We start from the raw sequence: 25,673 nt of genomic DNA on the forward strand, positions 1-25,673 counted from the left end.
TTCAACTTTGGGCATTTACCTCCCACACTTAGGGCGACCAAAAGACTGACTAAACATTGCCATATGCAGTAAAAGTCAGTCTTTGACCCAACTGGGAGATAAGACCGGAGAATAAGGAGATGTAAGACAGTTGAGGCAGTTGTCCCCAGCAGTGTGTATTGTACAGCACAAAGAGGGATCAATGGAGAATGCAAGTTATGCTTTATATATTTAAGACAATGAATGATGTCGCCTGCTCCAAGACTAGATTTCAAGGTGTTCACCTTGTGGGTGGGCCCCAAGGTAGGGTTAAAGCGGGTTGGTGTTGGTGTACCACCAATGCCCCTGTTGCGTTGATCAGGTTCATCACTGCAGTGGCATTGGAGACACAAAGGCGAAAAGTGCTCAGTGACGTCAATATTTATGTAGATGACTTATTCTGGAACAGCTCAGAATTTTATGGGTGCCATGGCAACCATGGGACTGTAACAGCTGTTTGCTGGCTCAAATCACGTAGCTAGCCACATGGGCTATAATATTCGGAATGAGATCGGAAGCTGGAGAAGTTCAGATTGTTCCCTTGTCGTGGACAGACCATTATGCACTCCTGTGTTCTATCAGGGCAATGGGGCTGTTCTGATGGTCCCATCATGCAGGATAATGGAACAAACTGGAAGGCTCTTCAGTGGGCAAGATTTGTCAATAATGCATAGGTCTGGTGTTGCCACATATTGAGTGGAGTACATGTAAGAAGGTCTAAGTGTGCAAAAAGGGGGAGGGGCATGGGTTAAATTTCACCCCCTTACACAATCTAGCTCTTGGTGACTAATATTTATTAAACACTTCAAGTCATGAATGCAAACTGTCAGATTTTTACAGAATGGCCTGGAAAACTGATGCTGAATCCTATTTGACCCATATAGAATACACGATCACATGGAATAAACCAAGAAAGGGATATTAAATATATGTATCCCTTCCTTCATTTCATTAATAAAATAGAGTATTAACTGAATTTGTAATTGTTAATAAAACAGTGCTGTACAAACCAGTGAGAGCGGAGAAATACAAAAGAACCCAGGGTGAAATATGGGCAGGAAATAAAGCAAGATGCAAGTTAGGACCTCTGCCAAATGCTAATTACAGATATTCTAAGGAGGGGGAGATTTTTTTTAGAATTACTACTTTTAAATAAAGACTTGGAGGGGGTCATAGCAAATTAGATATGTTTTGCTTGCAACACAGTAGGACAGCAAACTGAAATTGCAATTTTGAGTTGTGTGTGTACAGACAAGCAAGATGACTGATTAGGCCTCAAATGGAGTAGTGTGTCCAGTTCTGGGTGCCACATTTCAGGAAAGATGTGGACAAATTGGAGAAAGTCCAAAGAAGAGCAACAAAAATGATGAAAGGTCCAGAAAACATGACTTATGAGGAAAGATTGAAAAAAAATGGGTTTGTTTAGGCTGGAGAAGAGAACACAGAGGGGACATGATAACAGTTTTCAAGTACATAAAAGGCTGTTACAAGGAGGAGGAAGGCAAATTGTTCTCATTAACCTCTGAGGATAGGACAAGAAGCAATGGGCTTAAATCGGAGCAAGGGTGGTTTAGGTTGGACATTAGGAAAAACTTCATAACTGTCAGGGTGGTTAAACACTGGAATAAATTGCCTAGGGAGGTTTTGGAATCTCCATCATTGGAGATTTTTAAGAACAAGTTAGACAAATTCCTGTCAGGGATGGTCTACATCAGTGGTTCTCAACCTGCGGCCCAATCAACACACAGCTGCGGCCCGTGTGACATCCTCAGGGCCATACACATAGTATTGGATGCAGCCCACATAACACATTGGGGGCCGCATATGTGGCTCACAATGGTAAATAGGTTGAGAACCACTGGTCTACATAATACTTAGTCCTGTCATGAGTGCAGAAGACTGGACAAGATGACACCCCCCACCCCCCACCTCCGCCGAGGTGCCTTCCTACAATTCTATGATAGTACCTCTCTATGTAAGACAGGCAAATCCCCACCTACAATACTAAGTGCAGTTCTGAGAACCTCACTACCATTAATATTAAAAAGCAATGTTGAATGCAAATATATAGCATATTTTATTTATGATTGCAATCAAGCTGAAGAAAGTTGAACTCCGTTCTGATGTTCGGGAATCACTTTGCCCTTCCCCTGTCTCCAGTGGAACAGGCCACGGGATCCAGTCAAAAAACTGCCAGATCCCACATAATAAACCAGAAGCCAGGGCCATGTACAGAGGCCCTGTGCCTACACATCAATTTTCTGCTCCCATCCCAAGGTTGTCTCACCTGTCCCAATTAATCTCTGCAGTCCAAGAGCAGGTAGACAGTGGGTCCCCAGTCCCATCCCTGAATTGCCCACTCTTCCTTAAGCAGATTTCAAATTTAGGGAAAAGCAAGTGCAATCTAGTATGTGCAAGGATCTGGAGGAGGAGGAGAAGTATGCCAGGGAAGAACCGGAGTCACTCTTCCATCCACACACCAATATGGGGCCATTATCACCCAGGTATGTTTTTGCCAGTAGCTGAAGATTTAATAAAATCTATAGTTTGCTCCTAGCCAATGATTTAAAACTGAAATCCTAAGATCACCTACAGTATCTTAGTTATGTATTTTGTATTAAAGATCCCAGGGACTTCCCCTCTAAATCAGACCAAACATTAATAGTTTTTAAACTGTGTTCATTTGCACTGGATAGAAAGCCCTCTTCACTCTTTACTACTTTATTGATATAGGAATTGGTACCAGAAACCTCTCAGATATTGTATGTAGAGAGAAATTAATGAACATCATGCTGAAATCATGGGTTATTATACCATACACAATACACAAGTAATACACAAAACTGGACCAATGAGGATTTGTACCAATTTTTTCCAACATTTAAATGCATGGATATCTTCCTTTTCTCTCTTTGTAGCACAGTCAATGATGTTTAGAGTAGACTGACAGGCTGTACATAAACAGAGTAATTTCTGGACTACCACATGCATACCTAGTTCAGTGAACAATCAGTTTCTCTTATTAGGAAAACACACACTAATGGTTCACCCAGTTCAATACTCCTATTTTATTTGGTCTGTCCTCCCTTCCCAAGGCCCAATCAGTTTTATTAAAGTGTTTTTGTCATTTGCAAACTATTCTTCATCTGGAGGCCAGACAACATGAAGAAGTGATGGGTGTTTGTTTTCCTGATTTTATTTTTTTGGAGATGGGAGAGCCTAAAATTCTGTCAAAGTCATCTAAGTAATCTAGCAGAGATGATTCATTATGGAAGATTGTAAATAGTTTTATGAACTGTCAATGTTTCCATTAGGTGAAAAGAAGGTACAAAGCTGAAAGTAGAACTTGTGGCAGCTGAAAGTTCCATGTTAAAACAATATCAGCCAGTACATGGATGAAACATTGTTCTGTACTTGCATATTTCAAAGACATATGAAATGAGAAACATTGAGATGAAAGCACCAATAACCATCAGTGTACTAAGACTGAGACAAGATTGCTATCTGTTTTAGTATGTTAAAAGCTACATTTTCAAATCAATTTGATACTTATCTACTTCAGAGAAGAATCTTGTCGTGGTCAAGTTAAAATGGACAAGACACCTTTTCCATCTATTTTATTGTTCTATTCAGTATTAATGAAGATGCCTAAAAATAGGGTGATATGATCAATCAGACTGTGAATTTCACCCCTCTGCAATGGTCTAACAAGGCCTAACTAGGACTTATGTGAAGCATAGTTCTAAGTGATTAAATTTACCCTTGATAAGAATCTGAACTGTATTTTGGATTGCCAAAACATGATCAATTACTTCAACAGATTACTCTTTTTGCTCTCCACTGTTAAGATTTGATATTTTACAACATAATCTCAACAGCCTGAGGCAGATGTTGCTGTCTTTTTTTTCATGCCAAAATTCATAATTTTTGATGTAATGAAGTACATTTTTACAGATTATAATAAAACAAAAGCATTTACTGGATAATAATTTGTTATGACTGAGGTGTACTTGAACCTGATGGTGGTGATTTTACTGGATGTTAATTATTGTTGGCTTACATTTTATGAAGAGGAAGTAATATCTGAAATGCAAATTGAAGATTCAAGGTTTTGATAGCTATCCATAAAGACATGAAGTCATTTGAGGGCTAAGCAAATGATAGGATCTCTTTCCTTTCAGTTGGACCAGGACTTAACCCAACAAATAATTAAAGATCTTATTTACTGGAGCCTGGATCATGCCCTCCAGCAGAAAAAGCCATAAAAGTGGTATCTGTAGAATGATCTCCCTGCAGAGTTCCCCTTCTACCATTCCATCTATGGGGAAAGTACAACCAAAAATTGAAAGCATGTACCTTTTTGGTTAAGGTTGACAACACTTGTAAATTCTTGCTTGGCAGATATTTAAGGCACTTCTTTAGATATTGTATATTTGCAAGGAAGCCATTCCTATTGTAGCAATCACTATAGTACCTTGTGTCACTCCAAAAGACAGCATTTGTAGCAGCTACTGAAAGGAGGCTCCTGGAGAGGTACATGGCAGAGTTTGAATATAAAAAGAAAAGGCTGCTAGAGTTCGCTAAGGGCCCAATCCTGCAAGATACAGTATGCCTTCAGCTCTCACTGAAGAAAATGTAAATTGAAGGTACTCAGCACTTTGTAGGATCAGACCCTGAATCTCTGCATCTATATATTTCTAATATACATACACCTCTACCTCGATATAACGCTGTCCTCGGGAGCCAAAAAATCTTACCGCGTTATAGGTGAAACCGCGTTATATTGAACTTGCTTTGATCCACCGGATTGCGCAGCCCCCTCTCCCCCTGGAGCACTGCGTTACATCGGGTCGCGTTATATCAAGGTAGCGGTGTATCACTTTGGTCCTGTCTAGTGATCTGGCACTGTCTTCACAGCACAAGGCCTATTTAAAAGCTTCTATGCAGCTAGCTCATCAGATTTAAGCAGAAGACTAATCTTTACCCAAATAATGGTGGCAAGCCCTTTAACTATCCTTCAGCACCTCATGCTAATGATAAAATAGAATTGGGACCATGGGAAAGTACGGGGGGTCGGAGCCATTTAACAAAAATTGAAGAATGCTAATTCTTCCCCTGCCCCCTTACAATTATTTTGACTTTATTTAAAGCATTTATATGACATGTATAAGATACAGAAAATATAAATAGAGTGCATATAAATACAAATCAGTAGTATGTTTATTATAATCTTTGGATAATTAAATGAGACAAAGCAGCTTAATACTAAGCAAACAATGAAATAACTCCAAGAGTATGCATTAGTACCATGCTACTACTGACGGGTACGCACGTACCCTTACACATACATAGGAGAGAAGTAATTACAGCCAGCAAAAGGGTAAAATAAAAGCGAGTAATGAATGAAAAAGTAATCCTTCACATAGACCCCTCACAGTGCTACTCTGAGCACGTCACATGCCATAAAATTATCCCAGATAAAAAACTAGCACAAATACAGAGAATGTTAGAATTCATATGGAATCAGAAAACACCAAGAGTGAAAGAAGATACTTTATACAGACCCATTAAATAGCGTGGACTAGCAATTTCAAATGTTCTATGGTAGTATCAAGCCAGCCAGTTCAAACCAGTAGCGGATTGGGGGTGCTCTAACCCAGCCAAATACTGGGTCTGTACTGAACAAGAAAATCACAATAGTGTAAACATCTAGGCTACTATCGATTCATAAAAAAATTCAGACCCATCAGAAATTTTACATACATCCTTTACCAAAGCTATTCTATGGGTCTCGGATAGAACTAGTGATAAGATCCGCTCTTTTCCATCACAAATAATCCAGATTGAGAGCCATGGAACACACATAGTTGGCCAGCTATTCAGTAAAGAAACTTTTCTAACTTATTTAGAGATCGAAACCATTCTCCCCTGGTATCAATACTTCCAAGTCAGGCACTATGTTTCTCAACTTTCTAGAAAACCTGTTTTATAAAGGAAAGCTAACTTTAACAGAAACAATGGTGTCTGGACAATTAGGAAACAAAAAAAGTTATAAGTAATTTATATCAATCTTTGAAGACAGCTTTCCTAACAAAAAAGGGTCTCTATCTGACATGCTGGGGAAAGGATGTGGCTAGGCAAGTCACTTCAGAGGAGCGGAGTTTGATCTAGAAAAGACAAGCAACCTCAGCCTGTAGCACAATAAAGTTTCTTTAAAGTACTGTTTCAATGATACCTCATACCAGTCAGATAGTTCATATATACAGACACTGAATGGGGATAAATGTGGGAGATACTGTAGAGAAAGTGGAGATTTTATGCATAGATGGTAGATATGTCCAGTCACGAGAGAGAATTCTGATGCAATGTAGAACAAAATATCACCAATTGCTGGATATTTATTACCAAATGAGCCTTTGATAATCCTCCTGGGGCTTCCTAGTCGAAATGGTCACACAAAAGAAAATGAAGAATTAATCTCTCATCTGCTAGTCACTGCTCAGCTATTGGTAGCATCTCACTGGAAAAGAAAAATAGCCCAACCATTGAGGAATGGTTCAACAAATACGAGGGGTTGTGGTTATGGAAAAGTAACACACTAATTACATACCCACCAAAATAGACAGAGAACGAATAGACACTTTGATATGTGGCTACATTTTATTCAGTACTCAAAGTACATTCACCTGCAAAAAAACAGCACACCAATCCAATTTTTTTGAATATTAACATTTGATAGACACACCAGTTCTTTTAAATGTGTATGCAGAGATCCCACTCAATTTAATAAAGTCACTAGAAATGGCACAGGCAGCGTAATGATGCTCCCTCTGTAACATGGTAACACCCTGCTAAACAGAAAGATCTGATGACCATATTCCTGGATGTCCCCTTAAACAAAAGCGAACAGTTTTAATGATGGTTTGTTTCTGCTATTTACTTGGCAAAATTTTTTAAACTTGTTAAAACTTTCTAAATAAATAGTTAAAAAATACAATACAGATAAGCATCAACAGTTTTAAATGCATACAATATTTTAAAAGACAAACAATGTGGCATCACTAACAAGGCTGGAGATTTTACATGAGTCCAAGAATGTTTAAAGGTAAGAACATCTCTAAAAGGTGAGACTTTAGATTATCTTTAAAAGGGAGGGACTGAGGTGGATGTTAAGGAGCAGTGAATTCCACATCAAAGAAGGGTTAAAAACTAATTAATCCAGAAAACTACAGTGCGACAGCGGTGCCCCTACAAAGCCAGCAGAATCAGAGCATAGATTCCAACCAGGATGAGGATGATAGTCAAGACTTTCAAGATGGCCCAGCTGGTTTTTGAAAGTCAAACTGAATGAACTGAAAGATTTAGAAATGCAAGTTTCCTGGCAGGATGGGTGTTTAGTCAGAGAGAGTTATGTCAAGGTTAACGCCACATTTCCTTATTCGGGCATTTTGCTTTATGTCAAAGTACAGTATCCTAATGATGCTATAAACTGATCTGTATTTACAACCTTAACTACCTGCACAATTTCTTGTCTGGGAATTTATTCCTGATGCAAATTTGGATATTTTTTCATAAGCTATTTGAACCAACCTACTTCACCTGGTAGCAGGCTGGATTTTAAAAAATGATTTTTTTCTGGACAAAGTGGATTTTTTTTTAATTTAAAATTTATTTTTGATTTTGTAATTTAAATGGTAAGTTTTTCTTTTGAAAGAAAATAAAATCAGAATTTAATACAAACCATGTTAAAGCCTAAACTTATGATTTAGTTGTAAAGGTAAAACGCGTTTTGATAAGAAAAGTTTATGTATTGAAAACATTTAATAAAAAATAAATATTATATGCTGTTGCCTGTGGTTAATTAAACTAGTTACCATCCTAATGCAGCTTGACACAAATCATGAGCAAGAAGTTAGTTACCTAGGAAATGAGCAATATCATTCACCATTTTCTAACATAGTAAAAATCCACAATTAGTAAGAATCTGAAAACATTGAGTTATATAATTGCTTAAACAGAGTTATAGTGTACTAGGTAGCAAAAATATGTCACAAATGTAGTGTAAAGGATCTATTTAGTTGAAGATCAACATTTTAATGGTTATTTCAACCAGTGAATGCACCTTTCTTTAAAAAGTAACTGAAGTACAAATGGAAAAGATGATTAAAATCGATTATTTAAATCATGATTTAAAAAGCTGATTTAAACAGCCTTGATATAAATCAATCCACCTTGCCGGGCAGGACAAACACAGCACACTTTCCATAAAGGACTGAGAACATGAAGTGCACATTTTGTCAGTGAATGAACTACATCTGTGGGGAACAAATGAGGCAATGGGTAGGGGCCCTGTGTAAATCACTTTTTTTTTCCCCCAAAAGAAAATTCGTAAGTGTGTAAATGGCAAAAAATTAAATTTCCTGCACTTTCCACAGAATTAATTTTAAAACTAAATTTAGTCAATTGCAAGGATGAATTGAATTCTATAAGTAACTGTAGTCAATTTTGACCAAAGTTACATCCTTGAAATTGACTAGATTAGGTAATTTAAAAAATATATATTTTAAAGGTCATAGTTTGGGGGCATTTTTGCAGTTTACATGCCCTCTACGAAATAATTATTTACACAGGGCCTAACGTATGGATATGGAAATGAGATGACTTAATACAAGCGCAACTGGGTGAAATTCTAAGGCCTGTGTTATCCAGGTGGTCAGAGTACGCTGCTACGGACTATATGATCAGAATGGTCCCTTCAGGCCTTAATATCTACAACACGCTGAAAGTTTCATGGTCTGCTGAACTTCTTACATGTTACATAAGAACACAAGAATGGCCATACTTGGTCAGACCAATGGGCCATCTAGCCCAGTATCCTGTCTTCCAACAGTGGCCGGTGCCAGAGGCTTCAGAGAGAATGAATAGAACAGGGCAATTATTGAGTGATCCATCCCGTCATCCAGTCCCAGCTTCTGGCAGTCAGAGGCTAGGGGCATCCAGAACATAGGGTTCATCCCTGATCATCGTAGCTAATATCCATTGATGGACGTATCCTCCATGAACTTATCTAATTATTTTTTGAACCCTGTTATATGTTTAGCCTTCCCAACATCCCCTACCAATGAGTTCCACAGGTTGACTCTGAATTGTGTGAAGAAGTATTTCCTTTTGTTTCTTTTAAACCAGCTGCCTATTAATTTCATTCGGTGACCCTGGTTCTTGCGTTATGTGAAGAGGTAAATACCACTTCCTTATTCACTTTCTCCACACCATCCCAGATTTTACAGACTATCATATCTCCGGCTCATCAGTTGTCTCTTTTCTAAGCTGAACAGTTCCAGACTTCTTAATCTCTCCTCATATGGAAGCTGTGCTGTACCCCTAATCATTTTTGTTGCCCTTCTCTGTACTTTTTCCAATTCTAATAGATCTTAATTTAAGATGAGGCGACCGTAGCTGCATGTTGTATTCAAGGTGGAGGTGTACCATGGATTTATATAGTGGCAGTATGATACTATCTATCCCTTTCCTAATGCTTCATAACATTGTTAGCTTTTTTGACTGCCACTGCACACTGAGCAAATGTTCTCAGAGAAAAATCCACAATTCTCTTTCTTGAGTGATGACAGCTAATTAGGACCTCATTGTTTTGTATGTATAGTTGGGAGTACATTTTCCAACGTGCATTATGTTGCGTTTATCAACACTGAATTTCATCTGCCGTTTTCTTGCCCATTCACCCAGTTTTGCAAGATCCCTTTGTAACCCTTCACAGCTTTGGACTTAAATATCTGGAGTAATTTTGTATTGTCTGCAAACTTTGCCACCTCACTTCTGAATATGTTGAACCTCACAGGTCCCCGGACAGATCCTTGGGGGTCCCCACTGTTTACTCTCTCCATTCTGAAAACTGACCATTTATTCCTACTCTTTGTTTCCGGCCTTTTAACCATCAGAGGGGTAGCCGTGTTAGTCTGAATCTGTAAAAAGCAACAGAGGGTCCTGTGGCACCTTTAAGACTAACAGAAGTATTGGGAGCATAAGCTTTCGTGGGTAAGAACCTCACTTCTTCAGATGCAAGTAATGGAAATCTCCAGAGGCAGGTATAAATCAGTATGGAGATAACGAGGTTAGTTCAGTCAGGGAGGGTGAGGTGCTCTGCTAGCAGTTGAGGTGTGAACACCAAGGGAGGAGAAACTGATTCTGTAGTTGGATAGCCATTCACAGTCTGTGTTTAATCCTGATCTGATGGTGTCAAATTTGCAAATGAACTGGAGCTCAGCAGTTTCTCTTTGGAGTCTGGTCCTGAAGTTTTTTTGCTGTAAGATGGCTACCTTTACATCTGCTATTGTGTGTCCAGGGAGGTTGAAGTGTTCTCCTACAGGTTTTTGTATATTGCCATTCCTGATATCTGACTTGTGTCCATTTATCCTCTTGCGTAGTGACTGTCCAGTTTGGCCAATGTACATAGCAGAGGGGCATTGCTGGCACATGATGGCATATATAACATTGGTGGACGTGCAGGTGAATGAGCCGGTGATGTTGTAGCTGATCTGGTTAGGTCCTGTGATGGTGTTGCTGGTGTAGATATGTGGGCAGAGTTGGCATCGAGGTTTGTTGCATGGGTTGGTTCCTGAGTTAGAGTTGTTATGGTGCGGTGCGTGGTTGCTGGTGAGAATATGCTTAAGGTTGGCGGGTTGTCTGTGGGCGAGGACTGGCCTGCCTCCCAAGGTCTGTGAAAGTGAGGGATCCTTGTCCAGGATGGGTTGTAGATCACTGGTGGGAGGGTATCTGTGTAGATTACACAGATACCCTCCCACCAACAACACAGGAAGAAGAACTCCACATGGACTCCGCCTGAGGGTCGAAATGACAGTCTGGACCTATACATAGAATGCTTCCGCCGACGTGCACAGGCAGAAATTGTGGAAAAACAACATCGCTTGCCTCATAACCTAAGTCGTGCAGAACGCAATGCCATCCACAGCCTCAGAAACCACCCTGACATTATCATCAAAGAGGCTGATAAAGGAGGTGCTGTTGTCATCATGAACAGGTCTGACTACCAGAAGGAGGCTGCCAGACAACTCTCCAATACCAAATTCTACAGGCCACTTTCCTCAGATCCTACTGAGGAATACACTAAGAAACTGCACCATCTACTCAGGACACTCCCTACACTAACACAGGAACAAATCAACAGACCCTTAGAGCCCCGACCGGGGTTATTCTATCTACTACCCAAGATCCACAAACCTGGAAATCCTGGACGCCCCATCATCTCAGGCATTGGCACTCTCACTGAAGGACTGTCTGGATATGTGGACTCCCTACTCAGACCCTACGCCACCAGCACTCCCAGCTATCTCCGTGACACCACTGATTTCCTGAGAAAACTACAGTGCATTGGTGACCTCCCAGAAAACACCATCCTAGCCACCATGGATGTAGAGGCTCTCTACACAAACATCCCACACACAGATGGAATACAAGCTGTCAGGAACAGTATCCCTGATGATGACACAGCACAACTTATTGCTGAGCTCTGTGACTTTATCCTCACGCACAATTATTTCAAATTTGGTGACAATATATACCTCCAGACCAGTGGCACCGCTATGGGCACCCGCATGGCCCCACAATATGCCAACATTTTTATGGCTGACCTGGAACAACGCTTCCTCAGCTCTCGTCCACTCACGCCCCTTCTCTACCTACGCTACATTGATGACATCTTCATCATCTGGACCCATGGAAAGGAGACCCTGGAAGAATTCCACCATGATTTCAACAGCTTCCACCCCACCATCAACCTCAGCCTGGACCAATCTACACGGGAGGTCCACTTCCTAGACACCACCGTACAAATAAGCGATGGCCACGTTAACACCACCCTATACCGAAAACCCACCGACCGCTACGCCTACCTTCATGGCTCCAGCTTCCACCCCGGACACACCACACGATCCATCGTCTACAGCCAAGCACTGAGGTACAATCGCATCTGCTCCAACCCCTCAGACAGAGACCAACGCCTACAAGATCTTCACCAAGCATTCTCAAAACTACGATACCCACACAAGGAAATAAAGAAACAAATCAACAGAGCCAGACGTGTACCCAGAAGCCTCCTGCTACAAGACAGGCCCAAAAAAGAAACCAACAGAACTCCACTGGCCATCACCTACAGTCCTCAGCTTAAACCTCTCCAACGCATCATCAGTGATCTACAACCCATCCTGGACAATGATCCCTCACTTTCACAGACCTTGGGAGGCAGGCCAGTCCTCGCCCACAGACAACCCGCCAACCTTAAGCATATTCTCACCAGCAACCACGCACCGCACCATAACAACTCTAACTCAGGAACCAACCCATGCAACAAACCTCGATGCCAACTCTGCCCACATATCTACACCAGCAACACCATCACAGGACCTAACCAGATCAGCTACAACATCACCGGCTCATTCACCTGCACGTCCACCAATGTTATATATGCCATCATGTGCCAGCAATGCCCCTCTGCTATGTACATTGGCCAAACTGGACAGTCACTACGCAAGAGGATAAATGGACACAAGTCAGATATCAGGAATGGCAATATACAAAAACCTGTAGGAGAACACTTCAACCTCCCTGGACACACAATAGCAGGTGTAAAGGTAGCCATCTTACAGCAAAAAAACTTCAGGACCAGACTCCAAAGAGAAACTGCTGAGCTCCAGTTCATTTGCAAATTTGACACCATCAGATCAGGATTAAACAAAGACTGTGAATGGCTATCCAACTACAGAAGCAGTTTCTCCTCCCTTGGTGTTCACACCTCAACTGCTAGCAGAGCACCTCACCCTCCCTGACTGAACTAACCTCGTTATCTCCATACTGATTTATACCTGCCTCTGGAGATTTCCATTACTTGCATCTGAAGAAGTGAGGTTCTTACCCACGAAAGCTTATGCTCCCAATACTTCTGTTAGTCTTAAAGGTGCCACAGGACCCTCTGGTCTTTTAACCAGTTACTGATCATAGGGGGACCTTCCCTCTTTTCCGAGGACTGCCTACTTTGCTTAAGAGCCTTTGGCGTGGGACCTTGTTAAAGGCTTTCTGAAAGCCCAAGTACACTATATCCAATGGATCATCCTTGTTCACATGTTTATTGACCCACTCAAAGAATTCTAATAGATTGGTGGGTCAAGATTCCATCAACAGCTGGCTATAGAAAGCAACCTTTATTAGGAAGTTAGAGGCGGAGTCTAACTTAGTGCTATAATGAAAAGCTGGTTACAATCTGAGCTGTAGAGTCAACACCGTGGTTCCATATTTCCTCCAGATGTCTCTCTTCCAGTACTTAAACTGCTACAGACAAACAAATCTTTTAAGTTCAAGCTTGTTCCACTGTCAAGGCTAAGGGCCAAGCATAACCCCTCTGAAGTCAGTGGAGTAACACCACCAGAGGATTTGACCCATAGTTTCCACCTTTTGGCCCATGGCAATTTGAACATTTCCCATCTCTCTGAAGTTTCTTAAATTAGTTTTAAGCGGTTGCATTTGATTCGGAATTAAAATTAGATGGCAAATATATCAAAGCTCGGGTAATAAAACAAAGCTATCTAAACAGGTATTGGGATTTGACACGCCTTTTTGAAAGTGTGCCCTCATTACCTTATTGAAATATTGTTTCTTTTTCCTTTTACAGCTTGTGCTCTCAACTCTGTTTGATGTGTTACCATTTCGCAACAGTTGGGGTAGCAGTTTTCTCTCTGCTTTTCCAGAGCTCTCATAATTCCAGTGGATTTCGCAATTTCTTAGCCTGAAACAGGTGGCAAAGAACTAGAGGTCACACGCCCAATTTAGGGGTGGTGCGGAAAACTGCAATGGAGGGCCATGTCTCAGGGGATGCACCCCAATATGCCACCATGAATATAATTATTTGGACCAGAACCTCCTCCCGCTGTCCCTTGTATCAATCTTGTGTGGGTCATGCTCTTAGAGCAGGTTTCTCAAATTGGGGGGCATAAGGTTATGATGTGGGGGGTCATGAGCAGTCAGCCTCAACCCCAAACCCCGCTTCGTCTCCAGCATTTATAACAGTGTTAAATATTTTTAAAGTGTTTTTAATTGATAAGGGTTGCACTCAGAAGCTTGCTGTGTGAAAAGGGTCACCAGTACAAAAGTTTGAGAAACACTGTCTTGGAGCATGGTAAGTGAGCAGTCCCTGCACTTAAAAGGAACACAGGGACTGCAATCTATTTATCTAAGAGTTTTATACTGCTACCCATCACTGTAGCGTCTGACTTCTTTCCGCATGAAATCAATAGCAATAGCAAAGTCCTTAGAGGACTTAATGGAGCCATAGTGCCTGGGCCTTGCTGGGAGGGTCTCTCAAGGGTTGGGGAAGCCTCCTCATGCCCTATCCACTAGCAAAGACTGCCCAAAAATTTCCATTAGCCAGGACGATTAGATGCTCTCTCTTGTGACAAACAAGTCAATTGAAGCGGTAGGGTAAGAACCCAGGAGTGCTAACTCCTAGTTTTACGCTCTTCATACCATATCATGAATTTATAATGCACTATTAGCAACATGAAAGTAAAGTATGTCAAAGGACATGCTGTTCCAGGCCCAGACCAACACAAACACACATTCACTTTGTTCATTATTACTTTAAAAATACAGAACCACTTGTCTTCAAACTTTGCTAGAACCTCTTATCTCAAAGAGATCTTCCATATAAAAGGGGTTTGAAATGTTAGCTTAATTATCAGAACATAATATTTCTGATCAGAACTTGTAGGCAAATTGTAATGTTTTATTCTTGAAAAACAGACTACATGAACAGTTTTTGCTCAGACTCTTCAGACAACCACCACTGAACGGAGACTGCATAGAAAATTTCAAACTAGAAGAAATTAGTTTTCATAGAGTAAGGCCAGAAAAAACTATTATGATCTAGTCTGATCTCGTGCATAACACAGGCCATCAAACTTCACCCAGAAATTCCTACATCACGTCCATAATTTCTGTTGGAGCGATAGCTGCAGCATATTTTGTTAACTGGGGAAAAAAAGAGTCTAGAAGTAGACATCCAACTTCACCTAATACACCCACACACCCACATTATATATATATATATATATATATATATATATATATATATATATATATATATATATATATATATATATACACACACCCCTCTACCCCGATATAACGCGACCCGATAGAACACGAATTCGGATATAACGCGGTAAAGCAGCGCTCCGGGGGGGGGTGAGGGGGCTGCGCACTCTGATGGATCAAAGCAAGTTCGATATAACTCGGTTTCACCTATAATGCGGTACGATTTTTTGGCTCCCGAGGACAGCGTTATATCGGGGTAGAAGTGTGTGTGTGTGTGTGTGTGTGTGTGTGTGTGTGTGTGTGTGTGTGTGTGTGTGTGTGTGTGTGTAGAGAGAGAGATTTTACTGTGTTTATATTTCAACGTCAGTAGTGGTGTAGTTTACCTTATAGGAACAGCATCACCAAAACAAAACAAAAACCCAGCTCCACCTGAAAACTATACCCACTTTGGTTACATGTAATATCAGAGCTTTCCAAAACTGACAGATTAGAAAATTTCTCTGTATTTTCTGCCATTTACCCTGCATATTTGACAGCCCTTCACACACAACTGGGTTTGCTGTTCTGTTGATGGTCAGTTGCACTTCCTGTCTCATGCACCAGCATGACATCACTCATGTACTGCTCTGAGAGGGAATGCATGTACACACCCATGCCCAGTCCCTGAGGAAGGCTGTTTACTACTAATCATAAACCAAAGAGGTTGCAGAAAGGCATCTGCACAGAGTGGAAAAGAGAGGAAATGGCTAAGAGAGGTAGGTCTGAGTGTATCTGGCATAGGCGCCGACTCCGTTGGTGTTCTGGGGCTGGAGCACCCACAGGGGAAAAAAAAATAGTGGGTGCTCAGTCCCCATCAGCCACAGCTGATTAGCTGTGCCGCCAAACAGCTGATCAGTAACGCCACCAAACAGCTGATTGGAGGCTGGGGCAGGGGTTTGGGGGAAGGCGGAGAGCATTGCAAGCGGCAAGGGGCCTCGAGGAGTGGGCAGAGCAGAGGGCAGGGCAACGGGGGAGGGGAGGGGTCTCAGGGTGAAGCAGGGGTGGAGCACTCCAGGGAAAAGAAAAATTCAGCGCCCATAGTGTCTGATGTTGCTGCTCTCAAGGCCCTACCAAGCTGCAGCACCTTTCTCAACATCAGTATGGCAACACAAAGCTAACGCTTTAAAAGGAACATTATTTCAAAGAAGACTTTCAACCAATTTCAAAAGATTCAAGCCGACTGGGTTCCCTTCATTCTAATGCTGATTTTTAACATGTGTTATTTTGCACACACACATGCACAATGCATATAAATAAATTCAGGAAAGTCAGGCATAACAGTCACCAGGTTTTGCCATAATGTAAAAAGGAAGGCTCTGTATAAAATTCAATTTACTAAGTCATCTCAATGTTTAAATGTTTAGACTGAGGCCCTCGATCTTGTTTTCCAACAACGAGACAGACCAATCCAAAAATCAGAGGTCTTCTGAAAGAAAGGCTCCTCAGCAGATAATACTTACATGTCACTTGATATTATTCAGAGCACTTTACAAACAGATCTAATTAATCCTCACAACACTGGAGAGAGGTAGCTGAGTAACTAATGGGACAGAGTGTGGCTGTGTGGATAGAGCACTGGACTGGACTCAGGACACCTGGCTTCTATTCCCGACTACCACTGGCCTGCTGAGTAACCACGGGCAAGTCACTTTACATCCCCGTGCCTCCATTTCTCCATCTGAAACACAAGGATGATACTGACCTCCTTTGTAAGTCACTGAGATCTACTGATGAAAAAAAACTATTAAGTAGCAAGTTCTTCCCTAGACTTAACTGTAATTCAGTATTAAGACACTAATTTATGGCAGTCACTGTATGTTCCAGATGCTTGCAGTTGTTCCTGCAGCCACCCTATGCCGCCCCCCCACTCCCCCCATCATCTGATGGTAACATCAATCAGCAGCTTAATAGCATAGACTTCTAGTCACATTCCCAAAATGCAAATAAGCAGAAATAAAGGCATCTGTGTTCAATTTAAGCAGCAAGCCTTTCATTTATGAGCAACTAAAGTTATTGGATTCTATCATATACCCAAATTGGGGCGGGGAGGCTGGGTTTTTTTAAAGCACTCAAGATCTGAATGGCCATCACCAACATTTTGCAACATGCTAGTAAAATCGTTGCACATTGGACTGCAGTCTGATGGTTAATAAAGGGTTTTAAATACAATTTCCATGGGTTCCTCCATATAAGTACTGTGGGTCAGATAGGATGGGACTGGGGATCAGTTTTCCAACCTCTGAGTATTTCAGACCATTAGCTACAAAGCATTTCTGATCAGACACCTGCCACACTAGACCTTTATTAAGGTTTATATTTTTCTGCAATTCACCAATTGCAGTATAAAGAGCTTATTTAATTAGAAGATATGGTACGGTATCTTTGAGATGCCAAATTAATCTTGCAAACCACACTCTTTGAATTTGTGAATTAAAGGCTCCAAGCAGGGCAGTCTATCGTCTATCACTGCCTGGACTGAAAAGCTGTTGGATTAAACAGATCTCTAAAATGCTAGACCAGAAGTCAGGGGCCTTGTACACACTGGGATAGCTATACTAGCTATGCAAAAGAGTTTAAACACTGTTATGGCTCGTAAGATTCTAGCATGAGTTAAACAACTTCTTGAAGTGAGATGATCATTAATCTCCATGGCCATCCAACCCTCAGTTGATGATAGTGCCAACAGGGTTCTCAGCTGAGGTGGTGGTTTGGTGTTGTGGACACCATCCACTGGAAATTAGTCAGAATAGCCAACTCCTTTTTCAAAGGCTGAACAGCTAACAGATGGTAAGTACTTCCAACCACTATCAAACGTGGAAGAGATTTCGGCCTGTTACCTAGACAAAGTGTTCTATACCTCATTCTTCTTCTATTGGACCATTTAATACATTCATCCATGGCATAGCACGTGGATCACTGTATTGGATCTGCTATTTTAGTTCTCCAATGACTGTGAAAGTCGCAAACAATAATAGGAGATTAACTTCTGAAAGGCACTGGACAAAGTTCAAGTCTGGGGGAAAAGATGGTTCAAACTCTAATCATCTTATTGATACATACCATTATGATAAATAGATCTTCCAGTGGACCTAGAGACTTTAACAATGTAACATTTCCCTTAAATTGAAATAATTCTCCACAAAATGTCAGAGTATAGAAGCAAACTTTAAAACCGAGGTTGTTTTTATAGTGTTCAAATTAAAGGGAAAAAAGTAATTTCTCTACTTCAGTACAATTTCTGAAAAGGAAATACAAAGAAAGTGGTTTTAAAAAATGCATTAATGAACAGTATTGTATCCAGACGTAAGGATACATATGAAATGTATTTCATATGGAACCATGACTGTGTTCAAAATGTGCAAGGCATTACAAGTAACAAAAGTGAATTTGAAGTAAGTCCCACAAAGGAAAATATCATGGTTTTTGGTTGGGTTTTTTTTTTTGGGGGGGGGGGGGGGGTATTTGAAATAGTGATGATTAAAAACTCTACTATCAGGAGAATAAGCAGCACTAGATTCTAATATCATCAGAATCTAGATAGATGAAAAAGGCCAGACTATTCAAATAGTGTCTGAGTGTTAATAAGTGATTTTACAATATTCATAGGTTTACCAATTCTTTTAAAAGCTTCCAAAACGTTACATATAAAAACTAGAGTAGGACTGGTAGTGATCCGCAAGTTGTCCAAAAGATCCAACCTAGTAAACACAAGAGCAGTAACAGGTGCCAGATGATGACCTTGACAATTTGTCTCCCTTGTGTAGCCTTTCAGTTGGCCTCTTGGTGTTGCTATGAAGTTACTGTTACTCTCACTGATTTGTAAAACAACCTACGCATCTTCTGTACAGTCTTACATTTGAAGAGGGGACATAGTGTCTGAATATTTGCATGTTTAAAACGAAATTGTGTCATAACGTGTTTAGTTGCTGAATATCTCTATTTTAGGAGGAAATAATCTACAAAAGTTTTATTTGTTTTTTCAATCATGTTACAGCAAATTAACTCCCTAGTGTTTGAAGTCTGAAGTGAACTCGTTCCATCATAATTACCTCTCCTTCCTATACAAGTAGCAGCGTGTGCCAACTAAGCTTGCACTTGCTTTAGAGAGAGAACGAGCTAAAGCACTGTAGTATTGCCATGACTGTTTACATTTCTGGAGATGTGTCTGAAGAACTTATCTGCTTTAGAACACTCCCTTCAGAAGGAATTGTTTAGCATGTAAAACTGCAGAGGCTTTTCAAGGCTGAGGAATTTTTCTATTAAACAATACAATGAATATTTTAGAACTTGTGTGGTACAAGCATATATTTACCGCCACATTTCAAGCCATCTTGAGGCGAATTAAACCAATGTATATAATGTATATCATTGGTCTAAACCGGTCTTGCAAAATGGCAGTAAGTCCCCTGCTACTATGGCAATGTAACTATTGGAACTACAAGCCTGCGCGTTCACACACGAGTGCCCAAAGATATCTAAATGAGAGGCTTGTTTTTCAGAGTTGCTGGACACCCACTGACTTCAATGGAACCCATCGAAGTTCATCATCTTAACAGTCAGGCCACTAGGCTTTGGTGCCTCACTATTGGTGCACACAGCAAAATTCTGGTCACAGTACAAAGTCGTTTACCAAGTTGTATGCCCAAGAATAAGTAAAACATCAAGACCGCACAGAGATATTCATTTACCAACACCTAATTCACTTTTCTTAACAAGAGGGGCTGAGGATACACAGCCAGCAAATTACAGCAAGTACCAGAACCATCAACAAAAAACAAGCCACACAAAAGACAAAACAAACAAACAAATAAAAAAAACTTTGAATGTTGTTTTCTTTCTTTCTTTCTTTCCCCAAGACTCACTCTCCCATTTCCTTTGCCGCTATTGTGTCTGTTCCTCTCTGAAGAAAAAGGAATTCTTATTTTTATAAAAACAGCCTGCTGCTGTGCTCTAATTCCACACTCCTCCTCCTCCCTGTGTAGTTCCACAGCTTCATTCTCTGCACCACGAGCTGTACAGCGGTGTTTACTGGATTAGAACAGAAATGCAAAGTACTGATTATATCACCTCTCAACAGAAGACCCCCAAAGTACTTACACATAAAGTCCAACAGACATGCAAGTACAACAGTACCCATTTTACAGGCCCAGTGGAGTAAAGTGCCTTGCCTAAGGATACAAAATGAGTCAGGGATAGATTCCAGTGGCCCTGATTTCCAATCCCATTTTTTAACCACTTAACACTCCCTTATTAATAAAGTTTCACTTCACAGCACTTGACAGACAGAGGGCTTGTCTTCACTACCGGGATAAGTCAACCTAAGTTACGCTACTCCATCTATGTGAATAACGTAGCTGGAGTCGACGTAGCTTAGGTCAATTTATCCCGTTGTCTTCACTGCGTTGTCGACAGGAGACACCCTCCGGTCAACTTTCCTTACTCGTCTCCGAGAGGTGAAGTACCGGGGTCGCCTGGAGAACACTCTGCTGTCGATTTATCAGAACTTCACTAGACCTGCTAAAATCGACCCCTGCTGCATTGAATGCAGCAGCGTCAAACTCCCCGTAGTGAAGACAAGCCCACAAAACACAAAGGTACAGTAGGGAGAGCGAGACTTGAAGCAGAGAAGTGGTACATTGACAAGCAGAAACTGCATCTAAAATACCTTTAAGAGAACACAACTTGAATGTTTTGAAATTGATCAATATACACAAATTCAATTTTGAATAATTTTAAGGGTTTTTCTTCTCATCTGTTTAGGTTGGTGGAAAATGAAACTGACTAGAGGGGAAATGGTGAAACTGGCTATATCCAAAATGTATCAAATGCACAAAAGTAAACAAACTGGAAAAATAATAGTATTTTTTCACTAGCATCTTTCAGTCCCAATCACTGCAACTCTTGTCTAAAAAAAAGATTTAATCCACGAAAGTGCTTATTTTTAAGTTGATGGTGTTTCTTTGGAAAACTGATCATTGGACAGTTGTCAGGGTGCCCAGCACTGTGTCTGCCTCCAGCACAAGGGACCGTGTGTTTAACTGGGTGTCAGCTCCCTAACTCCTTCAGGCCACAAGCGACTCAAGTACGCTCCTCTGGGCTATGCCAGCTCTGACTTTGCCTTGCAGGTTAACAATAGGTGCACCCCTGTCCCCGAGTCTGTTTTAAGTGTTCCCCTAGGATATCGAGCCCCTGACCCTGGCTACTTACAGAAATACCATGCCTGCTGTTCCCAAAAGAACAGTATGCAAACCAGTTTGTAACAATCAGCTCAGAACCAGCACTTTGCTTAACACCACAGCACTCAGATATTCTTGTTTTCACTATAAATGTAAGTTTATTATCAAAGACTAGAGATCCAGGAGATAGTATGGATATTGGAAACAAATGGCCACATATGAAATAAAATCACAACATGCTTTCTAGAGACCAAGCTTAACTACCAGCTTAACCTCATGTCTAAAGCGTATCTTATCCAAAGTCCTCTTCAGCGTTTTCACTCAAGGTTGGCTGAGATCTCATTTTCATTAATGTAAATGTTCTGTTTACTTCTGAGGTGCAGGATAAGTGGGTGTCTTCTTTGTCTTCTAGATATACCCCAAAAGTTCATTGCCTTTGCTTACAGGCAGGATAACCACCCATAGCTTGTTTTTACTTGTGTGCTGCTTTCCTGTTGACTTCACATCTCTTTGTTAAGATGCGACTTCTTCTAGAAATATACATCCACTTTGCTTAATTAAGCATGCACAATGCTTAATTTACATCCTGACAGAGATACACATTTCTTACCGCCTGTCTGACAGAAAACCTGTTTTTCACCTTTGCTGGTGATTAATACTTTGATACAGACTAAAAACATGTTTTCAGTATATATACATAACTACTTACATAGTATCTGTACATACTGGTTATTAATATCATTGTGAAGTGTAAGACACTAGATTTCATTTGAGATTCATCTGATATTACTGTATCTCCTTGGCTTTAAGGGTTCTTGGGTCACAATTGCCAGAAGTACATTTAGGTCACCACTTGGATACATTTAGTTTTGTACCCAATTCCGTCACCATATTCCACAAGTAGCCCCACTGATATGAACAGGGCTGTTCATGAAGTGTGGTGGCATTCAATGCAAATAAGGGGGCAAAATCTATTCCTATATGCATTATACAGATACAACATTCAGTTTAACTGCATCATATTTTGTTTGATTTTTTGGTCTGGCCCTTCCTAGATGAAGTTGTTTTTTATTTTTAAACTATGAACGCCTCATGTACTTATGGAGGAAGTGGGGAAAGGATTTGAGGTTTAATTGTTGTGCCAGTATTCTTTTGACATGCATTAGTTTTACAGTACTCTTAATCTAATAAAAAAAGTTTATTATAAAAAAAACAAAAAACATGTTTTATGGTACTCCAGAGTGGGGAAATTTGTTTTTTTACATGCTCCTTTTCAGAGCTCTACGACTACAGAAATGTTTTTAGTTAACATTTAATTTTATACAGCACAATGTAATTAATATTTTATGTTTGAGCTCTTGTGCATTCTGAACACATAAATGACTCCAGACTGCTGAATGCGTATGTCCAAAACAAGTAATCAATACACTTCCCTTTCCTGACTTCTTAAAACAAAAAGAGAGAGAAGAAAATATATTTAATTGATTAAGTGGTAATAAATATAATGAAAATGCAATCCCACATGATCAGTAATTCATAAGGTTTTTCAAAGAGTTATTTCCCTAAAAGGGAGTGAAATCTGCATAATGGCAGGACTGTTTAATAGTGATGCAGAAGTGCAGGTAACATGATACTGTAAAATTGAAAAGGCAAAGTGGCAGGCAAGTCATGGGAACTAAATATTAGAGATTATTCATGACACCTGCTTTAGTTTAATTCTGTGTATTAATCATGCACACAAGATATACTCCATGGTCAATTACTTACAGTCAGACAAGAGAAACATTTTTAAAGTCACTACTGTATATTATAACGCAGCAGAGACCATGATTTCTGCAACCTGAGACCCAATCCTGCAGATGCCACCTTCTCAAAACTCTCAAGAAAGTCAATGAATACAGTGGGAAAGACTAGGCTTTCTGCTTATAAAAACCTGTCCCTAAAAGTTCTCCCTAACCCGTAGGTTTTGGAATCCTTATCGCCACCCAAAGAGCTCTTCTGTCCACTCTCTCATGCTACATCATCATCAGTATATGGTGAACACAACCTTTCTGCTTAGAAGCATTGGAGACGGCACCCCTCTGCCTGGAGTTCCCAATCGAGGTCCAGTTCAATGGAGTCTCCACCCTCTCCTCCTCAAAACACCTGTTTGTGAAGTCCCATGAACCTCCACCTGCCTTCCACCTCTGCAGACGTGCCAACTAATGAATCACTAAGAAATATGAGATGCATAATTTTTCCATTAAGTTTAATGTAAGGAAATTCATGCAGATAAGGTGAATGTCAGTTAACCCTTCAAATCACATTTCTTTAAAAGTTGTTCACCAGTGAGTTTTTATTTTTATTATTAAAATTGTAAAACCCTGCAAACTAGGTCCCTTGCCTTCATGCCTGTCTGCCAAGTACCTAGCACATTTGCAGCAGCAAACAACAAATAATATTCCCCTGGTCTTTCATTACCAGTGCTGATTGTCCTGTGCCATTGAACAGCAATTCCCTCTGGACAAGTAAGACCAAAGCCTAGATTTTCACATGGCAGTATACTAACTCATCAGGAGGCTTTCCTGCTCTCTCAGCAGTGGTGCAGCCAAGGGCTTCATTCCCCTGGGACAAGCCTAAAAAAAAATATTCCTCTTGCCTCAGAGAAGTAGAGCCTAATGCTATCACCTAGTGGTTAATCATTGCCCTGGGAGAGTTCCATTACTAGTGCTGTACTTAGTGGTAAGAGACTAAAGTCTCTGGAACCATGATATGATGTGGGTCAGAGTCCTCCAGCAAAATACATAAGGGAGCAAAGCCTCCAACACGAGGCACTCAGGCACAAGGCTATTAACACTAAGAGTACTGTCTGGCTCATTTTTGTTTTTATAAACAATCCCTTCATCATCTCCATGTTACTACAGAACACAATATTCTGGCTCCCAAATGTACGATAGGAACCTTAGACTATGCATGTTTTTTTCTTTTAAAGTCAGGCTTTCATCCGATTGACAGGAACCACTTTGGTCTACTGAGATAATCTGCTGCAGCAGTGCATGTATAGTAACAGATCCTTTCCCATCAATGTCAGGAGGATTTATCTGGTTAGTGTCCATTAATGCTAATGGGAACAAAATCCCTTGTGCAACAATAAGAAAACAAATTACTATGTTTACTTGACAAAAATCCTTAAGCAGTTTCCACCAGCATGCAACGAAAACAAATTTTGAGCATGACTATTCTTTTTTTGTTTTTTTTAAAAGAGTAGAATGTTTGTCGTCTCTCAACTACTCCACATCAAATTTGCTCAGATTTACAAGTAAAAAATATGTATAGTTTTTGTTTGCCTTGTAAACTCACATGTGATCTAAAAGTCAACATGGCTTGTGCAATGCCACCACTAATGAAGACTCTGCAATTAGAACAGTCCTTCCTCTGTTTTTACTTAATGTAACCCCTAGCGTTGCTTTTGGTTTTCTGGTTATGGAATGTCTTTATGGTTTGTATCACTATTAAATAACATTGAAAAATCATTTTCTCCTGGAGACCTTGCATGTTAACATATAGCGGGAGTACGCATTTTAAAAACACCAAGCACAGCCGCAAGGCCACTTGGAAAGTAATGCAGTTCGACAGGTAAAGCAAGGCAATCCATACTTTCAAAAACAAGTTGCACACAAGACAATGGTTGTTAAATAAACATGATAATGCGTAGCAGAGTCAACTACTATATTATGCCAATAAATGTTCTTAAACTCAATACTATCCAATAAAATGAATTGGTTCTCCTTCCTATGAGTGCCAGGACCTCAAGCACTTACACACTGACATTCTAATTGAGTCAGCAATTGGAAACTTTAATTTCTGAGGATCAGACTCTGCAGCTAACCTTGATTTTATTTCCCATAAGCTTCAGCAATAAATTATTTTTATACAAGCTTTGCCTCTGTACAATTACTCACACAGAGGCAAAACATTAGGAACAGTTGAAAAATAACTTTTGGGGAAAGTTAGCAATCATATTTGAAAGCTGTCATCCTACAAACTAGGCTGCAAAGAACTCCTACTATCAGTCAGCAGACGTAGGCAACATTGTTATGAGAGTTTTAAAGCCAGTATTATCAAAATGAGAATTTCCTTGCTTACAAATTACTACATATCTGTAGTTTTGACAAGGATATACAGCAGAGTCTTGGGATGTGTTTTTTTTGTTTGGTTGGTTGGTTGTTTTTTTTCTTTATAGCTTCTTGATTCCCCCTTGGTGCCTCTCAAAGTGAACCAGCAAATCAGACAAGTTGAGAAAGCAAACTCTTAAAGTCAACATATTGTAGCATCCAATGA

The sequence above is a fragment of the Emys orbicularis genome, chromosome 3 (assembly GCF_028017835.1).
Source record: "Emys orbicularis isolate rEmyOrb1 chromosome 3, rEmyOrb1.hap1, whole genome shotgun sequence".
NCBI lineage: Eukaryota > Metazoa > Chordata > Testudines > Emydidae > Emys > Emys orbicularis.